Source organism: Bos javanicus, chromosome 5 (genome assembly GCF_032452875.1).
Source record: "Bos javanicus breed banteng chromosome 5, ARS-OSU_banteng_1.0, whole genome shotgun sequence".
Classification (NCBI taxonomy): Eukaryota; Metazoa; Chordata; class Mammalia; order Artiodactyla; family Bovidae; genus Bos; species Bos javanicus.
Window position 1 is genome coordinate 5253415 of NC_083872.1, and position 22387 is coordinate 5275801.

The window sequence follows — 22387 nt, forward strand, 5'->3', positions numbered from 1 at the left end:
TTCATATTATACATGAGTCATGCATTTTGTAGTTGTCCACAGTCCTTGGATATTCTATTCTGTTTCTTTCAGTCACTGTTCTCTTTGCTTTCAATTTTTGAGAATTCTCTGAACTGATTTCTAGTTCAGGGATTCTTCCCTTTGCCACATCCAGTCTAGTAATAAACCCGTTAAAAACATTCATTTGTGTTCCAGTGTTCTTGATTTCTAGCTTTTATTTTTGGTTCTTTGTCAGGATTTCTGTCTCTGCTTAATTGCCCATTTGTTCTTACATGCTGTCTATGTCACTCCTTAGAGCCCTTTAAGCATAGTTAATCAAAGTTATCTTAAATGTGTGGGTCTGGGACTTCCTTGGCAATTCAGTGATTAAAACTTTGCACTCCCATTTCAGGGGGCTCATGTTCAGTTCCTAGTCAGGGCAATATCCTACATCTACAAGGTGTGGCCAAAAATTATTCTTGTTGTTTAGTCACTATATCTTGTCTGACTCTTTGTGACCTCACGGACTATAGCCTTCCAGGCTCCTCTGTCCCTGGGATTTTCCAAGCAAGAATACTGGAGTGGATTGCCATTTCCTTCTCCAGGGGATCTTCCCCACCCACGAATGAAACTGCATCTCCAGTATTGGCGGGCATATTCTTTACCATTAGGCTACCAAGGAAGCCCTGTGGCCAAAAATAAATAAATAAATAAATTCAGGGTCTGATAATTTCGATGTTTCTGCCATGTGTGGTTCTCTGTATCTTCAAATTATGGTTTTTGCTTTTTGGTATGCCATTTTTCTGTTTTTTGTTTCTGTTTTTCCTGATAGCCAAGCATGCTGTACCAGGTAAAATAGACTGCTGTAAATAGGCCTTCACTAGTATGGTGGTGAGGTATGGGAGGGTGAATGCATTCTGCTGCTGCTGCTAAGTCGCTTCAGTCGTGTCTGACTCTGTGCGACCCCATAGATGGCAGCCCACCAGGCTCCAACGTTCCTGGGATGCATGAAAGTGAAAAGGGAAAATGAAGTCGCTCAGTTGACTCTTAGAAAACAATTAGGTCTGAGTCTTTTAATGAACCTAACCCCACTCCAGTACTCTTGCCTGGAAAATCCCATGGATCGAGGAGCCTGGCTGCCTGCAGTCCATGGGGTCGCTAAAAGTCAGACACGACTGAGCGACTTCACTTTCACTTTTCACTTTCATGCATTGGAGAAGGAAATGGCAACCCACTCCAGTGTTCTTGCCTGGAGAATCCCAGGGACAGGGGAGGATGGTGGGCTGCCGTCTATGGGGTCGCACAGAGTTGGACACAACTGAAGCGACTTAGCAGCAGCAGCAGCAGCATGCTTCTGAATTATGACCTTCACAAATTTCTCAATTTTCTTCTCCAATAATGGGACAAAAAGGGCAGACTGAGCTGGATTTGGGTATTTCCCTTCTCAAGATCAGTTAGACTCTCATCATACTCCAGCTGCTTAGGCTCTCATTAACTAGTTTCACAGGCATGCTTTGTTGAGAAGAGTGCTCTGGATGGTTCAAATTGTTTCATTTTCCCCCTCCCTCTACTGGAAGCCTTAGGGGATTTTCTTCTGATTGTTGTTATTGAGTCACTCAGTCATGTCAGACTCTTTGCGACCCCATGGACTTCGGCATGCCAAGTTTCCCTGTCCTTCACCATCTCCCAGAGCTTGCTTAAACTCATGTCCATTGAGTTAGTAATGCCATCTAACCATCTCATCCTCTGTCACCCTCTTCTCTTCCTGCCTTCAATCCTTCACAGCATCAGGGTCTTTTGCAGTGAATATACTCTTCACATCAGGTGACCAAAGTATTGGAGCTTCAGCTTCACCATCAGTCCTTCTAGTGAGTATTCAGTATTCAAGATTTCCTTTAGGATTGAAACAGGTTTGATCTCCCTGCAGTCCAGGGGACTCTAAAGAGTCTTCTCCAATACCACAGTTCAAAAGCATCAATTCTTTAGTGCTCAGCCTTCCTTATGGTCCAGCTCTCACATCTGTACATGACTACTGGAAAGGCCATAGCTTTCACTGTACGAACCTTTGTTGGCAAAGTGATGTCTCTGCTTTTTAATGTGCGGTCTAGGTTTGTTATAGCTTTACTTCCAAGAAGTAAGATTCTTTAATTTCATGGCTGTAGTCACCGTCTGCAGTGATTTTGGAGCCCAAGAAAATAAAGTCTGTCATTGTTTCCATTATTTCCCCATCTGTTTGCCATGAAATGATGGGACCGGATGCTGTGACCTTAGTTTTTTGAATGTGGAGCTTTAAGCCAGCTTTTTCGGTCTCCTTTTTCACCTTCATCAAGAGGCTCTTTAGTTCAGCTTTACTTTCTGCCATAAGGGTGGTGTCATCTGCATATCTGAGGTTATTGATATTTCTCCCAGCAGTCTTGATTCCAGTTTGTGCTTCATCCAGCCCAGCATTTTGCATGATGTACTCTGCATATAAGTTAAATAAGTGAGGTGACAATATACAGCCTTGACATACTCCTTTCACAGTTTTGAACCAGACTGTTGTTCCATGTCAGTTCTAAATGTTGCTTCTTGACCTGCATACAGGTTTCTCAGGAAGCAGGTAAGGTGGTCCGGTATTCATGTCTCTTTAAGACTTTTCCACAGTTTGTTGTGATCCACACAGTGGATATCTTTTCATGCCCCTGGAGATCTATTTCACACCACTGTGGGAACCCCGCTGTGGCTTGGTTCCCTTGGAGTTTTAAACTCTGAGAGTTGTCCACACTGAGCCTCCAGAAGTCTCTCAATTGGAGTTCAGTTTTTCTCTTACTCCTAGGACTAATTCCTGCCGCTGTTTCTGCTTGTGATTCTCTGCTCTAGTAAGCCACTACTTCCCAGCTCTACAGTCTTGGGGACAGCAGTTTGCCCTGTGGCCTTCTCTCTCTTATGTATCCTAGAAAAGTTACTGATTTTTCAGTCTGTTCAACTTTTTAGTTGGTTTAAAACAGGATAGGTGCCTTCCAAGCTCTTTTATGAAGAACCAGAAACTGGAAATGTTTGCATTTTAGTCATTATTAACATAGAATTACTGCAATTTAAAGGAGATCAGTCCTAGGTGTTCATTGGAAAGACTGATGTTGAAGCTGAAACTCCAATACTTTGGCCACCTGATGCAAAGAGCTGACTCATTTGAAAAGACCCTGATGCTGGGAAAGATTGAGGGCAGGAGGAGAAGGGGACGATGGAGGATGAGATGGTTGGATGGCGTCACTGACTCAATGTACATGGGTTTGAGTGGACTCCAGAAGTTGGTGATGGACAGGGAGGCCTGGCGTGCTGCGATTCATGGGGTCGCAAAGAGTCGGACACGACTGAGCAACTGAACTGACTGACTGCAATTTATGTATTAACTTATGAATAATGATAATTTTGTTTTTTTCAACAGTCTTGACTTATAAAAGTCTAAAATAACATATTTTTACCTCTTCTTGAAAAAATGCAAGGCTTTTAGAATACTTTAAATTTGTTTATTTAGATTTAAATTATATTGTTGTCATTCATTACATATACAGAGATATAACTATGACATACATATGTATAATGTGTATCATATATATTAAATGTATATATACAAGTATTCTTGCTGGGAAAATCCCATGGACAGAGGAACCTGGTCAGCTACAGTGCATAGGGTCGCAAAGATTCAGACACAGTTGAGTGACTGAACACACACAGCGTGTATTAAACTCTATAAAATATTGTTCTTATTCTGTATAGTCACTGGTTATATATGTCCATATATTTCTGTCCATCACTCTTTATTTATTCTTCCATCTCAGTGCTCCTTACAATCTTTTTCCTTCTTCCAGAATAACAACCTTTACTGTTTCCTTCAGAAGTCAGATGATGACAGATTTTTCTAAGAATGCCTGTGTTTTATCATCAGTTTTAGAGGCTGTTTTTTACTATTATACCCTGATTCCTAATTGCTATTGAGAAATCAGGTGTCATTCTTGGTCTGTTTTTCTGTTGCTGTGAAAACTTTCTATTTATATGTTTTAGCTTATATTTTTACAGTTTTACCTTGAGGGATCTCAATAAATCTTTTTATTACTCATCCTTTTCTGTATTGGAAGGGCGTCTTGAATTTGTATATTGATATCTTTCATTAATATTAGATCTTTGTAGCTATTAGGTCTTGAGATGTTGTTTCTGCTCTGCCCTCATTTCTTTTCTCCCACTAATACAGCTGCACTTATTTAAGATCTTGTCACTGTATTTCTTATATCTTTTGTATTGCTTTCTGTATTTTTTCACTATGTTGTTTCTCCATGTCTTGTTATAAACATTTTCTTTTGACCAATCATCATCATAATTTTCTTATAATATACATATTTAAATCTATATTTAAATACTTAATTTTGATTTTTAGAATTTTTCTTTAAGTCTGCATTTTTTTATAGTTTCAAGTTTTCTGTCAAAGTTTTCAATCTTTTTTTAAATTCCTGAATAAGTACTACATAGTTATTTTTAAATCTGTAACTCTATTATCTCTTTTTCTTATTGATCTGTTTCTATATTTTATTGTTTCTCTTGGTTTTAACTCATGTTGATTGCCTCCATTAGTTACTCAATCTTTTTTTTAAATCTTATTTACAAACATCATGTGCTGTGCTATGCTTAGTCACTCAGTCACGTCCAACTGTTTGCCACCCTATGGACTGCAGCCCGCCAGGCTTCTTTGTCCATGGGGATTCTCTAGTCAAGAATACTGGAGTGGGTTGCCATGTCCTCTGCCAGGGTTGCTCCCAATTCAGGGATCAAACACAAGTCTCCCACATGGCAGGCAGATTCTGTACCATCTGAATCACCAGGGAAGTTCAAGAATACTAGAGTGGGTAGCCTAGCCCTTCTCCAGGGCAATGTCCCTGCCCAGGAATTGAACCAGGGTCTCCTGCTTTGCAGGTGGATTCTTTACCAGCTGAGCTATGCAGGAAGCTTAAAAACTTCATAAATGAACTTTTATGTAAATAACCTGAGGCCTATGATGACATTAACTTTTGCTAGCTTCTCTGTTATTGCTCTGTGATCTTTTGCTACACGTTACTCAAAAACATGAATTAGCTGTTCTAATTTAGTGATCATACAAAGAAGGGCTCAACTATTTTATTTAGCTTATTTTGGAAAAAAATCTGATATTTTAGTATATCCTTTATTCATCTATGTTAACAATTATTTATTGTTAAATAGTCATTAGATTCATGTATCCAAGAAAGCTAATAATAGATCACTTACATCCCTTTACAGAGATTAAAATGACTTGATCGCTTTCTTGAAAGGCTTTTCTACTTATGATTCAACTTTATTTTAGGGTGCATTCTTTCACATTCTAACTCAAGATGGAATATTTGCCAGTGCTATTCCTTTCTGATAAATTCTTGATACTAATTTGCCTCTCTGGTCCTATAAGGCTATTTAAAACTCTACTCAGCCCTTACCCTCTGAGACCCATTTCTCCGAATTGGTATTGGCATATATTGCCTGTAAGACTAGTGCCCCAAATGTCAGGATTGCCTCTCTCCTTCATAATTCTGCTTTACCTTGTTAATTTTCTGTGCCTTCAAGCAATTTTGATTTGATACTTTATCCATTTTTTCTAGATGATCTATAGGGCCTGCATTTCTTTGCTTGCTGTTATTAGAATCACTTTTTTTGAGTAACCTTTACTAAAGGTTAGCCAAAACAAGTATGAATTGGCTGTTCTGATTGAGTAATTATTTATAACAAAGAACTTCTCTACAGTTTTATTTAGTTCATTTTTGCAAAGAACATACCATTTTAGAATATCTATTACTTACCTATTTAACAATTATTTATTGAGGATTTACTATGCACAAGTATGAAATAATAGGAAACACACACTTTTCCCACCTCAGCCTTTACTTTCTCATTGGTGTAATACAGTAAACAAACACATAAGTATAATAACCTCAGATTGTAATTAGTACTATGAAGGGAATAAATAGCAGGTTATTATAGAAAGTAAATGTTAAGCTGAAACAAAGATTGAGAAGGAACTCACTCTACAGAATATTAGAAAAACAGTGTCCAGGCAGAGGAAAGTAAATAAATGAATGCCCCATGGAAGAAAAAAGCTTGCTGTGTCAGCAGATCATGTGAAATATGAGAGCAGATTAGAGTAAATTGAAGTTGGAAAGAAACAGTGTCTGGATTATACAGAACTCTGGGCTGTAGAGCTCTGGGCTGTAGTAAGAATAACTTGTCCTTGGTCTGTAACTGTTTTAATACAATATAGTATGAGTTATGGCTCTGTGTTGTAGCTAAGTTAACTATCATAATATTTCTACCTAAATGACTACCAAAAAAAATGGTCTCAGGCCACTAAACTGGTAGGAGTACCCTGGACTGTCAAATTAGTTCGTAACTAAGTTGTTTCCACTGATAGTTTTACCTTTAGAGGGTAGTGGAAGCAACTTGGGACATTGCTACTCTGAACTTAGTAATGACCAAGAAGGAAAAATCGGTTGGTAGAACATAGAAAAACTGGTGACAAGAATCTTGACAACAGGCAACAGTGCTACCCTAGAGTCTAAAATCACAACGAAAGGAAATCCTGGGTACATTCAGACAACCTTTTTGTTTACCTTTTTGAAGAAAAGCTTGTTAGTCTGTTTAAGAAAAAAGTGAAATTGAACTCAGGCTATCAGAAGCTATAAGGTAAGACATCTGGACCCTTTAACATCTGAGCCACCAGGGAAACCCATCAAAATTCTCCGCAAGATATAATTCTGCTTATATTGTACGGAAGAGATACTGATGAGAAAAAATGTGGGGACAGAAACATGATATTTCCACCAAAAAAGCTTTCTGATACATTTATTAAAAAATGTATTCAAAAAGGCAAACAAAATAGTCACGGTATTATAATAGTAGCGCTTAAGAATGTTTTCAAGAACTCTTATTCACAATACATGTAAAATTACAAAAATATTAAAGGCAACTAAAATAATTCTTTGCTCGTTTTTGGAGCAAAAGACAACCAAAGGAGGAGGAGCTTGGAGAAATGTTAAGGTATAATAAGAAGAAAATGAAACAACTATTTTTCATTTGTTTTCTCCTGTAAGGTGAATTACTATATTTAGGGTAGAATAGATATGCCAAAAAGAGGGAATTGCAAGCCAGAATGTAAGATATTAAGGAGAAATAGCAACATCTCAAAATGAGGCCAGTTCTCAAAGACCAGGTGAGTTACTAGAGTGGTAAAATAACTTGGAAAGAATCTGCTGAAGGATGTATGCTGGGCATTAAATCTTTGAGAAATCTGGGCTTTGAGAAGCTGGATACCTGAGCTTCCAGAAGCCTGAAGAGAATCAGGTTTCTCTAATCTTCAAAAAGGCAAAAAACAAAATGAAAAACCTAGAAGACTGTCTTATCTAGAAGAACATTTCTAGAACAAGAGATAATGGTATAATTTCTAAGCTTTATGAAATGAAGCTGTAATTATTGGGAAATTATTAGGAAACAGTAGGAAGGGTACTAATGACAAGCAATTTAATGTTAACATTCTTCCTTTCCTCTTTGCTCTCTATGCTCCCACCATAGAGGGTTGCTTTTCATCCAAAAACCTGGCACAGAATAGAAACCAAGTAAATTTTTGTTGAGTGGGTGACAGTTTTCATTCTCCATCTCTCTAATATGATATCCTCCAATCGGTTTTTCCATACATGGCCTCTGCACATGCTGTTCCTCGGCCTGTAAACCACTCTCTCCCTTGATTGAAACTCCCTTAAGCCCGACAGCTTTAACCTAGCCAACTCAATTTGCCCTTCAAATTCAACATTATTTATATGAAATCCTTCTCTAATACCACTTTCCACACAGAAACACAAACATTGGACAGAATCCCCCATTACAGCCTTAGTTCTTCATTCATAATATTATCACCTTTATAATTGATTCATTGTCTGCATAATTATTTGTTTAATATTTATCTTTCCCACCTGACAGACTAAACCTCTGTCAGGATGAGAAACATGTCTGTCTTGTTCATCTCTATACACCAGGGATCTGGGTTAGGGAAATTTATGGATCATAAGCTCTTTGCAGGATGGTTTGTGGATGTAGGCAAGGTCTTTTATACAAATATCTAAGAAAAGATAGTGAAATATGAGCTGGTCATGGTTCAGTTAAACTGAATAGCAACCTTGGATTAAATGACTGTATCTGAGGGTTAGAGATTAAAGATTCTAAAGCAGTATATATTATGTGTCCAGTGTCACATCACATATAAAGCAGTGATTCACTATCTCTAGTGTAAGTCAGAATCACCTTTGTACTTGCCAAAATAAGGGTAAACCCAGGACCCCATCCCCAGCAATTCAGGTTCACCAAGTTCTCTGTGCTCTGTCCATAGGGAAACTTTCTAAGAATTTTGTGGTTTTCAACAAGGTCTCTGACTATAATATCACAAGGGCATTCTTTCTCCCATTGATCTTTTTCTCTCAGGCATACTCAGTTACACATTACATTAGTAAGAGTCCATCTTGGTGGCTTTTCTATTTTAAGCTACTGTATGAATGACATACAGGATAGAATTAAAATTAAAAAAAAAAATTTTACTGAGGGGGGGAATATATTCCCAGAACAGATTTTTTTTTTTAATTTTAGTTTATAATAGTTTTAGATATACAGAAAAATTGAGACAGTAGTAAAGAGAGTGTCCATATAGCCATACCCGCTTTTCACTATTAATAGCATCATACATTATTAGGGACATTTATCACAATGAACTAACAATGATTATTATTATTAACTAAAGTCTATATTTTATTCATATTTCCTTAGCTTTTAACTAACGTCTTTTTTGTTGCAGGATTCTATCCAGAATGCCAATTATATTTAGTTGTTATATTCACTTAAATTCATTGTGACTGATATTTCTTAAGTTTTCCTATTTTTTCATGACTTTGACACTTTTGAGGAGTACAGGTCAGATATTTTGTAAAACGTCTCTTGCTTTGGATTCTTCTGATTCATTTTTCTAATGATTGGGCTGAGGTTATAGGTTTTTAGGAGAAAGACCACACAGGTCAAGTCCCATTCTCGCCCCATCATCTCAGTGGTAAAACAGTCAACACGTCTTATCACTGTCGATGTTAACCTTGACCCCCTCAGCTGAGGTAGTCTGTGTCAGATTTTTCCACTGTAAAGTTACTCTTTTTTTTTTCTCCCATTTACATATCGTATTCTTGGCAGTCACTATGATGGATCACACTTAAGAAGTGGAGGATTATGTCCCAGCTCCCTGAGGACAGAGCATAGTTACTTGGAATCTTCTGCTTGAAAAATGTACCTATTCTCTTCTTTTCTTTATTGATTTATTTATATCCATACGGCTCATGGACATTTCATAGCATGGGTTATAATGTAATATTTATTTTTTTATTTATTTTTATGCTCAAATTGTTCTGGCTTTGGCCATTACAAACCGCCATCACTGTGGCTTTTTGTGTTGTGTTTCTGACAAGAAGTCAGCCATCATTCCTATACTTACTGCTCTATGGGAAGATTCTCCCACCTCTTTTTCTTGGATATTTTCAACATTTTCCTTTGATTTTCTGAGGTTTGAATATGATATGCCTAAATGTGGATTTTAATATATATCCTGCTCTGCATTCTATAAACTTCCTGGATCTATGGTGATTGTCATTAATTTTGAAAAATTCTCCGAGATGATTACTTTAAATATTTCTCCTGCTTTGTTTTCTTTTTCTCCTTCTGCTTTTCCAATTATAAGTATGTTATATTTTTTGAAGTTGTTTCACAGTCTTGAATGTTCAGCCTGTTTTTTTATTATTCTTTTTCACTGTGAATTTCAGTTTGGGAAGTTTTTGTGTACCTATAATCACGAACATAAAGAAACACTGATACATTGTCATGAGACATCTGGTTGCAGCATACCCATAGAAAAGAACTGGCAGTATAAATTTAGTCATTTGTGTTTTCAGGTAACACCTGTTCCATTTATCGTTGCATTCTTTTCTATTTAACTTGTGCTTAATCGCTCAGTCGTGCCCGACTCTTTGCGACCCTATGGACTGTAGCCTGCCAGGCTCCTCTCTCCATGGTGATTCTCCAGGCAAGAACACTGGAGTGACTGGCCATGCCCTCCCCCAGGGGATCTTCCCAACCCAGGGATCAAACCCCAGTCTCCCACATTGCAGGCAGATTCTTTACCATCTGAGCCTCTACGGAAGCCCCTATTTAATTCAGGAGGGTAAAAATACTAATACATTGTCAGTATTCTGTATAATCCAATACACAGTTTTTTCCTTTGATTGCATTTTCAAAATCCAGCAGGCATATTTTTAATCTCCAAATATACTTCTTACATCTTTAATGACTCCTTACTCTAGTTTTCTTGAACTTTAAGACATTTATAAATGATAGATTTCTCAAAGTTTCTCTTTCTTATGAGTATGTTTATTTTATGGCGGGAGGGCGGGGGGGGGCATTTGTTTTACATCCTCATAACAGTCTCAATTTAAAGACTCAATTTCCATATATCAGTCAACGTTTTGGTTTACCTAACCCTAGAGAAGGAAACTTATGTTTGAATAATGTTGGGGTTGAGATGAATTGTAAGAAATTGAATAAGTCCCTGTGCTAATCATAAAAGTAAGAAAAGAAAAACATAGGTTTATTGTCATTTTACTTTGGAAGATTAGTGATCAAGGACATTATAGTTGGATGCAGTCATAGCATGGATTATCTCTTCTTTGCTGAAGAGTTTCTTAACTGTAATTATGGAGTAGTCCCGGCACTTTTCACGAAACTCTTCTCACTGGTTTGACAGCTCTCACTGGGCACCAGCCTCACCTGTCTCCCTGATTTAGTTAAAAGTGTAATATGAGAATAATCTGTACAGCAGGTTCCTTCCCCTGCATAAACTCTGGCATCCAGAAAATTTCTGGTGGTATGTTTAATTAGGACCAAGTTATACTTCTTACCAACTGCTCTGCAACCCACACTTTTATCCAGCACATGCCATTCAAACTTAGGTAACGGTAATAATTTTTTCAGTTCTAACATAAGCTACAGTCTTATATGCAGTAAATGATGGGGTGACATGGCTTCTCTGTATATTCTCACCTCTTCTGTGGCCTGCAGACTTCTCAAATCTTTGAAACAAGAACCACATTCTTTTCCAAGTTTCATCATTCCAAGATCCATATTTTTCACTATATTATATTCCCTCAGTAATTTAATGATGATTTTATGAGAGAATAATGGTACATGTCTTAAAAAGTGAGGGTTATTATTTTTTACTTTTATTATTATTTATGTTTAAAGTTTTAAGCCAATTAAATGCCACCAACCACAAATGTTATATTCATCTAAATTTTACCACAGTGAAGTCCTCTCTCTTGATTTCCCCTAACTGCTTTTGGAGAAGGAAATGGCAACCCACTCCAGTGTTCTTGCCTGGAGAATCCCAGGGACGGGGGACCCTGGTGGGCTGCCATCTATGGGGTTGCACAGAGTTCGACACGACTGAAGCGACTTAGCAGCAGCAGCAGCAGCAACTGCTTTTGAGATTTTCTCCTTACCTGGTTTTCAGCAACTGGATTAGTGTCATTTTCTTAAAGGTTTCCCAGGTGACCTAGTGACGAAGAATCTGCCTGCCAAAGAAGGAGACACAAGAGACTGTGGGTTCAATCACCAGGTCGAGAAGATCCCCTGGAGGAGGAAACGGCAACTTACTCCAGTGTTTGCCTGGGAAAATCCCATGGAGGAGCCTGGCAGGCTATAGCCCATGGGGGTTGCAAAAGAGTTGACCACGACTGAGCACATAAACGTTTATCTTGTTTGGAGTTTGTTGAGATTCTTGAGTCTGCAGATTTGTAGTCTTTCAAAAACTTGGAAAAATAGTCAGTTATTATTTCAAATTTTTTTTCTCTCATCTACCTTTCTTTTCTCCTTTTGAGGCCACAATTGCATGTACATTAGACTGTCTGATATCATTCCACAAGTCAATAATGAGGTTCATTTCTTTTTTCTTTTTTGCGTCTGTGCATAATTTTGTATAATTTCTATAGCTCTGTGTTCAGGTTCACTGATTGTTTTTCTTCTGTGTCCGATTTAATATGAACATTATCTGTCTCAGTCTTCTCAGGATGCTATATGGTAAAAATACCATAGACGATTGGCTTAAACAACAGATATTCATTTCTCCTAGTTTTAGAAGCTGGGAAGTCCAAGATCAAGACACTGGAATATTTGTCTACTGACGGCCCACTTCCTAATTCATAGATGGCCCTGACGTGGTAACTAGGGCATAGGAGCACTCTGGGGTATCTTTTCTAAGGAAACTAATCCTTTTTTATAAGGGTTTCACCCTCATGACTTAATCATCTTCTGAGGTACCCACCTCCAAATATCATTACATTTAGCATTAAGATTCAGATATATGAATTTGCAGAGAAAATAGACAGTTAGCCCATATTATGATCTATTTTATTTTTCATCTCAGATACTGTATTTTTATCTCAAAAAGTTCAATTTAAGTCTTTGTGTTTTTCAGTTGTCTCTTTTTCATGACCATGTTTTTCTCTACCTTCTTGTCCATATGGGTTGTATCGATAATCAAAATAGCTGTTGTGATGTGCTTCTCTACTAATTCCTTCATCTCTTCAATTTCAGAGCTGGTTTTAGTGAGTGATTAAAATTCTCTTTGCATTAATTCAATTCCAATATGTCTTCTAAGAACCTCAAACAAAAAATTATCAGAGTCAGTTACTCAGGCGAGATCGGGTGCATTCCAGTAGTATGGCCATATATGAAGCCAATCATTCATAGTAACCAGAAACTAGAAAATAATCCAAATGGATAGGCAAATTTTTATGTATTTATTCAATAAAATACTATTTGGTAATAAAAGAAAGCAAACTGCTGATATACCCCAAAACAGAATTTCACAGATACATGTTGAGTGAACAGATCAGACAAATCTTTCAAAGTAGATATAATCAGAGTAGATATAGTAAAATTCTATTCACTGAATTTCTACAGCACAGAAATCTAATCTATGATGCTAGGAATCAGAACAATAGTGGTCAGCAGGAAGCAGGGGAGAGGGGATCAACTGGAAGGGGATAGAAAGGAGCTTTCTTTGGTGATATAATTGAACTCTACAATGATTAGAATGTTAGTCACATGGATTTACATATTTGCCAGTTCATCTAATAATACTCTTTAAATCTGTGCATTTCACTGTAGTTAAAGTATAGCTCAATTTAAAATGTTAGAGAAATTTCAAAATGTGAAAACAAAATGAAAAAATTACAGCCTACAATACAGAGTCAAAATCATAACTATCAATTTGGAGACTCGATAGTGAAAAGATGCCTCTCTTATACAGGATTAAGGAAAATGAATAAAAACATTTATTTTTCCAAATAAGTTAAAATTACATGTAGGATGGTAAACTCCCTTAGAAACTGGAGAAATTAAATTTTAGATCACATTGAGATATATATTTTTTCACCTTTCAAATGTGTTCATTTATTATAAATATCACATAGTTTCATATTTCAATACTATAAGCCTCCTACATACAAACCTTCAAGTTGTAAACTTTTGAAGATGCAAGTATCCATTCCATGATATCAGGCATGAGTGATGTTGCAGCTTGCCTTCTGTCTCCTAATTGCTGACAATTCTTCAGCTCTACCATGTCCCACCTCCTCTCACTTCTCTTGTCAGTAACTTTTCTTGCCTTTTACTAGATTCCAGTCCTGTATGCCAGCTATTGTACAGTACCACTGTACTTTTCAAAGCACTATACTGGAAGATTAAAAATGTTTTATGTTTTACGTTCATTTTTCTATGTTTATTTGTGTGAAAAGTATTATAAATCTATTACAATGCAGTAATATATAGCCAATTGTGTCCATTAGGTACCTAGGCTAACTTTGTTGGACTTAGGAACAAATTGGACTTACAAACATGCTTTCGAAATGGAATGCATTTGTATGTAGGGGTTTAGTATACTTTTTGTATGGTAGACCCTCAAGTAATCAGTGAATGAATAAAATAATGTTAATTTAATTTAAATAGCCATGTTTAAATTAATTAATATTAAAAGTAAATTTTTAATTTAAAAACTGGAATACATCCTTATAATTTAACAATAAAACATGTATCAAATTACATAACAGCCAAACAAAACTGTAACAGAAGTATGAATTTCAGAGCTTTCATTGCTTTAAATAATAAAGATAAGTTTAAAACAATCATAAAAAGTAAACAAAAATTATAAATAATTTACTTAAAGACAATAACAGGATTGATATCACGAACTGATTCTTTGAGGCAGTAACAGTAAAATGAAAAATGCAATGGTAAACCTTATAAAAAAAGAATTATAAGCATAAATAAAATAATACTGGAGAAGTGAAGTGAAGTGAAATGAAAGTCTCTCAGTCGTGTCCGACTCTTTGCAACCCAATAGACTATACAGTCCATGGAATTCTCCAGGCCAGAATACTGGAGTGGGTAGCCTTTCCCTTCTCCAGGAGATCTTCCCAAACCAGGGATCGAACCCAGGTCTTGCACATTGCAGGCTTTATCAGCTGAGCCACAGGGAAGCCTACAATACTGAAGAGACTGTAAATTATAAGAAACACACTGTTCACATTTGAATCTAATAAATTTCAAGTAGATTTACTTTTAATTATCAAATGTTAATTTTAAATGATAAATTTAAGTGATAGTTTTAAATTATCAAATGTTTCTGAAGAAGAATCAGAAAATTTGAAGATAAAAATAATCAAGGATGATAATGAAAAGCTAAAAAACCCCAAAGAGTGAGGAATAAAACTATGGGAGTTTACTGAAGACCCGAAAGATCTGGAAAAGAAAGAGATATATCATGTATCATGAGGAGCAAATAAATCTATGTTTAAATATCACCTCAACCAATGACAAAAGAAATTAACCAAGAACTAATTCTAAAGTTCATAAAAAGAATAAAGTAGGAATCCTATGAAAAATATAGCTATAACACTTTTTTAATTAATGAAGAAAGACATGAAAGATAGAAGTTAAAATATATCACAAAGAGCATCCATAAATAGACCTACATATCTATTTTAATTTAGTTTGTGGTGAATATAGTATTTCAAGTAAAAATGAAAATATGGACTATTTTATTACAGTATTTTAACAACTGGATATGCATATTTAAAAAATATTATAAGGCCTGTGTGCCTGTGTAAATTCCAGGTAATTTAATTAATACTACAAAAGTCATAGAAGAAAATACAAGTTAATATCGGTAAGGATATTTCCTAAGTCAAAGACAGAAGCCAAATTAAAACACTAACAGATTTTATTTCATATAAAGTCTCCCTAAAACAAAATGAATTATAAATAACGTTAAAATTTCAGGAAAGTTCTGGGGAAAAAAAATTTTGACCTTGTATTACTGAGAAAGATTATTAACCAGAATATGCGCAGAGTTCCTAAAGTCAATTTAAAAAAAAAAAACATAAAAATAATGGGCAAGATATAAAGAAACAAGTCACAAAGGATAGTTGCAAACGTCTACATAAATATATATAGAAAGCTGCTCAACCTGATGAGTTGTAAGAAAATGCAAATTAAAAGGAATTGTTTTTCATAAGTTTGACAAGAATCACAGTGATGATATCATGCCCTGGCAAGTATACAAGAAATAGTACTTTTGTACACTTTTAGTGGGAGTATAAATTGAAGAAACCGTTCTGGAAACCAAGTTGACAGTCTATCAAAATAAAATTGTACATTTCCATTGACTCAGCAGTTCCATTTCTAAGAAACAATTCAAGAGAAATATTCACTGATAAGCATTAAAATGTACATAATAGAGTGATTTCTTTGTTGTGGTAGTGAAAATTGGAAATCTAAATGTCCATCAATAAATTATTTTTACAATATTTTAATTATACAACTTTTTAAATGAACAAGATAATTTTATGTACTTATACAAACCCTTACCCCTACTCTATAAAAATAGAAGTTACAAGATACAAAGACTGAAGATCAAAGTATATATTTCCATCTGATAGAAATTCCAGAAAGAAAAAAAAATAAGAAAATAGAGAGGAAAGAACTTAAAGATACCACATCAGTCAGTTCAGTCGCTCAGTAGTGTCTGACTTTTTGTGACCCCATGGACTGCAACATGCCAGGCTTTCCTGTCCATCACCAACTCCCAGAGCTTGCTCAAACTCATGTCCATTGAGTCGATGATGCCATCCAACCATCTCATCCTCTGCCACCCTCTTCTCCATTTGCCTTCAATCTTTCCCAAAATCAGGGTCTTTTCCAGTGAGTTGGCTCTTGGCATCAGGTGGCCAGAGTACTGGACCTTCTGCATCAGTCCTTTCAATGAATATTCAGGGTGGACTGGTTTCATCTCTTGCAGACCTTTAGGATTGACTGGTTTGGCCTGCCTGCAGACCAAGGGACTCTGAAGGGTCTTCAGCACCACAATTCAAAAGAATCAATTTTCTTGGTGCTCAGTCTTCTTTATGGTCCATAAGAAACCATCTATTCTCCAATAAAAAAACAAACCTCACCCCATCCCTTATTGATTCCCCTTCCACTTCTCTAATTGCTCTATTATTTTATTTTTCATATTTTTAATCCATCTCTATATCTGAAAATCTCTAAACTTGAGCCATGTATTTGCCTAAAATGCTCTTTAGATTAATCATATATTCTTTTATTTTTAGTTTTTTATTGAAGGATAATTGTTTTACAGGATTTTGTTGTTCTCTGTCAAACCTCAGTATGAATCAGCCATAGGTATACACATATCCTCTCCCTTCTGAACCTCCCTCCCATCTCCCACCCCATCGCACCCCTCTAGATTGATACTAGATTAATCATATATTCTTATAGCTTCTCTATAGTATCAATTTCCAAATTCAAATCTGTTTTTTCATCTGGATATTTATGCTTTCATAGCATTATATTACCTCAAACTCAACATAAATCAATTGAATCTCATTATCTTCTATCCCAAAACATCTCCCATTGCCAATTATTGTTGGCATCTCTGGATACATTGCTATCCCAATTGACTTTAAAAAAAGATTCATATGTTTGTTTTTCTCTTTTCCTTCTCTGATCAATCACATCAACTCCCATAAATTCACAACTGTATTAATTTCCTATTGTTTTAATAAAGTATTGAAAACTTAGGGCTTAAAACAACATCAATTTATTATCTTACAGTTTTAGAGGACAGAAGTCTGAAATGGTACCAGCAGGGCTGCATTCCTTCAGTTCAGTTCAGTCGCTCAGTCATGTCCGACTCTTTGTGACCCCATGGACTGCAGCACACCAGGCCTCCTTGTCCATCACCTACTCCTGGAGTTTACTCAAACTCATGCCCATTGAGTCGATGATGCCATCCAACCATCCCATCCTCTGTCGTCCCTTCTCCTACCACCTTCAATCTTTCCCAGCATCAGGGTCTTTTCCAATGAGTTAGCTTTTTGCATCAGGTGGCCAAAGTATTGGAGTTTCAGCTTCAGCATCAGTCCTTCCAATGGATATTCAGGACTGATTTCCTTTAGGGTGGACTGGTTGGATCTCCTTGCAGTCCAAGCAAAAGCATCAATTCTTAGGCGCTCAGTTTTCTTTATAGTCCAATTCTCACATCCATACATGACTACTGGAAAAACCACAGCCTTGAGTAGACTGACCTTTGTTGGCAAAGCGATGTGTCTGCTTTTTAATATGCTGTCTAGGTTGGTCATAACTATTCTTCCAAGGAGTAAGCGTCTTTTAATTTCATCTACAGTGATTTTGGACCCACAAAAAATAAAGTCTCCCACTGTTTCCACTGTTTTCCCATCTATTTGCCATGAAGTGATGGGACCAGATGCCATGATCTTAGTTTTCTGAATGTTGAGCTTTAAGCCAACTTTTTCACTCTCCTCTTTTACTTTCAGATTTAAGGGAAGAATTTAGTTTTTAACCTTTTCCATCTTCTCCAGGCTACCCACATTCCTTAGCTCAAGGTCCCCTTCTAACTTCAAAGCTGGCAATGACTAATTGAATCTGTTTTATGTTGCCATTTCTCTGGTTCTCTTTTTTTTCTGTCTCCTTCCTTGATGACCCTTTAGATTAGACTAAGCCCACCTGGATAACCCAGAATAATTTTCTATATTAGCTGATTAGCAATCTTAATTGCAGTCTCAACCTTAATTTCCCTGTCAGCAGATAACATTCACAGATTCTGGGAATTCAGATTGGACATCTCTTTGTGTCCAAATCATTATTCTATCCATCACAATATCTAATCCAAGTCAATTCAAATGTCACTTCACCCCCCCTCCTTCTTTGCTTTCCTCCCCTTATTTCATAATTCAGGAAAAATTCTATGTAAAATTCTTTCGCTTCCAAGCATTTCTGGGAGTCCCACCAGCTCCCTTACATGTACTTAAACCAAGTCATATTTTTTAACGTTTCTCTCTTTTCTTCCTCAGCCTTGTTCATTAAATGCAAGCATGTCTTCTTGGTGGCAATGCAGCCTTGGAGGGTCACTTCCCAGCCCTGCCCACCCTTTCTACTGATGCTGCAGCAGTGGCACTGATGTCCCAGAAACAACAAATCTTTGAATTGAGGGAAAATACTCCTTTCCACTTTTTCTACTATGTTCTGCTAAAGGATAACACAGCAGAGTTACTTGTTTCCATCTTAGGGACTTAAAAAAAAAAAAAAAAAAAAACAGTTTTTACTTTAAAATAGAGATGTATGGAGAAGACAAATCTAACTGGCATCATTATGCCCCAGGGATGACAAATGCCTGGTTTGGGTTCTGATATCTATAGACGGAGTCATTGACTCCCTTTTCTCTCTGGTTGAGTTTTCATCCAAGAAGCGTCCTCAGTTAGGCTGGCTAGACTCTGGTAGACCTAATCAGCAGCGTGCAGAGCAGATCTGACACCAGGGGTGGAAACAGTCTGGCTTAAATGCAGTCAGCTGCAACCACAGCCTCTCATACTGATCTCTGCTTTACTTTGCCATAATCACAAAACTTACCCAACAAGGGAGGTTTACTTAATATTTAGATAATTGCAATAGCCACCACCATCACCCTGTTATAATCCTCACCCATCCAACATGACATCATTGATTAAGATTCCTAAATCAGTGCTAGTTTTCGATTTGAGGATATATAGTATTTTTCTGTTACTATTTAGATAAAAGCCCAAACAATCTATCATTTAAATATCTTCCTTATATTTATAATATGATTTCCATTATTTTATTGTTAGCTATTGCCTTTCTTCATTCTAGTCCTTAGTCATACACTTTCCTTTTCAAAATCTAAGTCACATCATATTTAAGTATCTACAACAAGTCCCCACTTCTCAATACAGTTGAAAAATTTTCTAGGGAAATTTTAAGTCTTTTTAGAAACTTGGTAAATCAATTGATATTTAAATGATTGAAAAAGTATCAGTTTTGTTTAATAGATGTCACCTGATGCTTTATTGTACTTCAGTGACAATGCTGCTGCTGCTGCTGCTAAGTCGCTTCAGTCGTGTCCAACTCTGTGCGACCCCAGAGACGGCAGCCCACCAGGCTCCCCCATCCCTGGGATTCTCCAGGCAAAAATACTGGAGTGGGTTGCCATTTCCTTCTCCGATGCATGAAAGTGAAAAGTGAAAGTGAAGTCGCTCAGTCCTGTCCGACTCTTAGCGACCCCGTGGACTACAGCCCACCAGGCTCCTTGTCCATGGGATTTTCCAGACAAGAGGACTGGAGTGGGGTGCCATTGCCTTCTCCACTTCAGTGAGAATAGTATCTCTTAAAAGTAAAAATGAAACAATTCATCCTAGAGTTGGTATTATTTTATTATTGCTCCCTCAGGCTAGCAAACCAGTGATAACAGCCCCAGGTGTTATTCTGTCCTTTCTTGCTGACTTAAACTCAATAATTCAGGTTAAGTCTCATCCTGATATCCTCAAAAACCCAATTTGGCAGTTCTGTTATTTCCTGTCTGTACCCAATACCCTTAGCAAGTCTCCTTTCCTGAGGCCACTGCCTGCCCTTTTAGAAAAAATTTCCTTTTATCCATTTCTCCAAACCCACAATATTTTTCAACTGGCTTGCCTTTAGTCCTTCTGGAAATGACTGCAGCTCTTTCAAGCTAGGGCAAAAATATACTTCTTGAAATTCTAAAATTTCTCATAAAAAGATTTTTTATTTCACCATTTACAGCCATACCAGGTCAAATTTCTGAGAAATGATTATTAATAAATCATGAAATTAGTTTATCTGAAGATAATATGATCACGTTCACTGACAGGGAAAACAGGGACTATAATTCAATATCCTCAACATTTGAGGAAGGAAGTATTCTTCACAAAGCTTTCTGGTTGAAAAATACTGCATAATTTTAAGATAACAGAATCATTTTGGCAACAGGGAGAAAGAGCTTCAAGAGTTCTGAGGTATGTCTTTACTCGTGCATTTTTAGAGATCTTTCATGAGGATGAAGTAACCCTTATGGAGGAAAAAAATACCAGTGTTGCTACAACTGCTGATAAAAGCAAATAGTACCAACAAAAGAACCATGATTTAAGACACTGTGAGCAGAAGGCCGAAAGATCTGGTATTTGGGAACTTTAATGGTAAATTTGCTGATAAACTTGTTGTTACCTGTTTGCATGTACTGTCCTACTGTCTGTCCTAAAGAGGTTGAAAAGCACTGTGAAAACCAATTTTTTAAAAAAGAAAGATCGTGTTTTGGGGGCTTCACTGCCAGCCTCTGACTTGATGGAAAAGAGTTACTGGGCTTAAGTAAGTCATCTTGTCACCATTTCAGTTAAATATATGACACCAGGAAGGTTGTGATTAAGGGACTGATTCCAACACCATGAAAAAGCTCTGGATTTTTCAGCACTCTTAAAACTGGTTGAACTCTCCTCACATATAGTCCTCACTACATGCCTAAGACAGGCAGGGTACAATACTGCCTGCACAAAAATGACTTGTGCAAAAGTTAACATGGAAAATATCCAAGAACAATCACATGTGAACAACCTTCATTCTTATTTTTCTCAATCACTGAACAACAACAACATCCTGCACTTTCTCCTCTTTTCTTTTCCTGGGCTCCTGTACTATTACTATTTTCAAATTTATTTTCCTGATCTTTCTGGAAAGATTCACTGCCATGCAAGACTCCTTTCTGTGGATAATGAATGCCTTGTGTTCTTTTTTCTTTTCTTTCAGGGTCTCTTCCCTTCCCGTTACCTCCTAGATAATTTGAAAGTTTTTTTCCACATAGATGACAGTGAAAAGAGAATCTTTGAATAACCAGAGGACTAGCTCAAAACAGCATTTCATAAGTGTAAATTTTCTTTGACATTTGCTGTTTTATCATTAACATGTACATAAATTTGGCATCCTACTTCAAAATGGATCCAAGTTTCTGTTAATCTAAGGTGTATGACATTGTTTACCAGGCATGGAAATTGATGCTACAGGAAGACGTGCTAAGCTGCTTCAGTCGCATCTGACTCTTTCTGACCCCATAGACTGAAGCCCGCCCAGCTCTTCTGTCCATGGGATTCTCCAGGCAAGAATACTGGAGTGGGTTGCCGTGTCTTCCTCCAGGGGATCTTCCTGACCCAGGGATCAAACCCGTGTCCCTTATGTCTCCAGCATTGGCAGGTGAGTTCTTTACCACTGGTGCCACCCAGACACTACAGAAAGACAGACCTTGATTAATTATGACTTTCAGTATTCCTATAAGCCTCTCTGTTGAAAGCTATTCTTTTTCCCATATTCACAGGAAAGTGGATATTAACAGACAGGGAGGTGACATTTTCCTGAATCCCTAATTCTTCTTCCTGACTTTTACTCTTTCATCTGACTACAGAAATCCATCCTCATTTAAGGCTATTTATCATATATCATCCTTGTTAAGTTCATTTCATTGAATGTAGCCTTTTGGATCTGGATCACAGTCTTTTTCTGCAATACTTCTGCAATAATTCTACAAGATTTTAGTGTTCATGTAGACAAAAGGTGGCATCCTAACTTCAAATTCCCTAGATGTCTTTCACCTTATCCTTCCCTCCTCTGCACTACAGCCTTTTCCCAAAGAACACATGTTGATAGTTCACTCAGAAATTGTGAATTCTATACTTTGCAAACAAGTTTTTTCACCTCTCTCATACTATCCTTCCCAAAAAATCTGCACAACAATTTACACAAACTCTCCAATACCTGCATTCCCCATTTTGGTTTTAGCAGTTCCATCCTGGGCTACCCTTCTTCCTTACTGAGCTTGAACTTCAGGCTTGTTCATCTAAAGTTCAACATCATCAGCAACCTG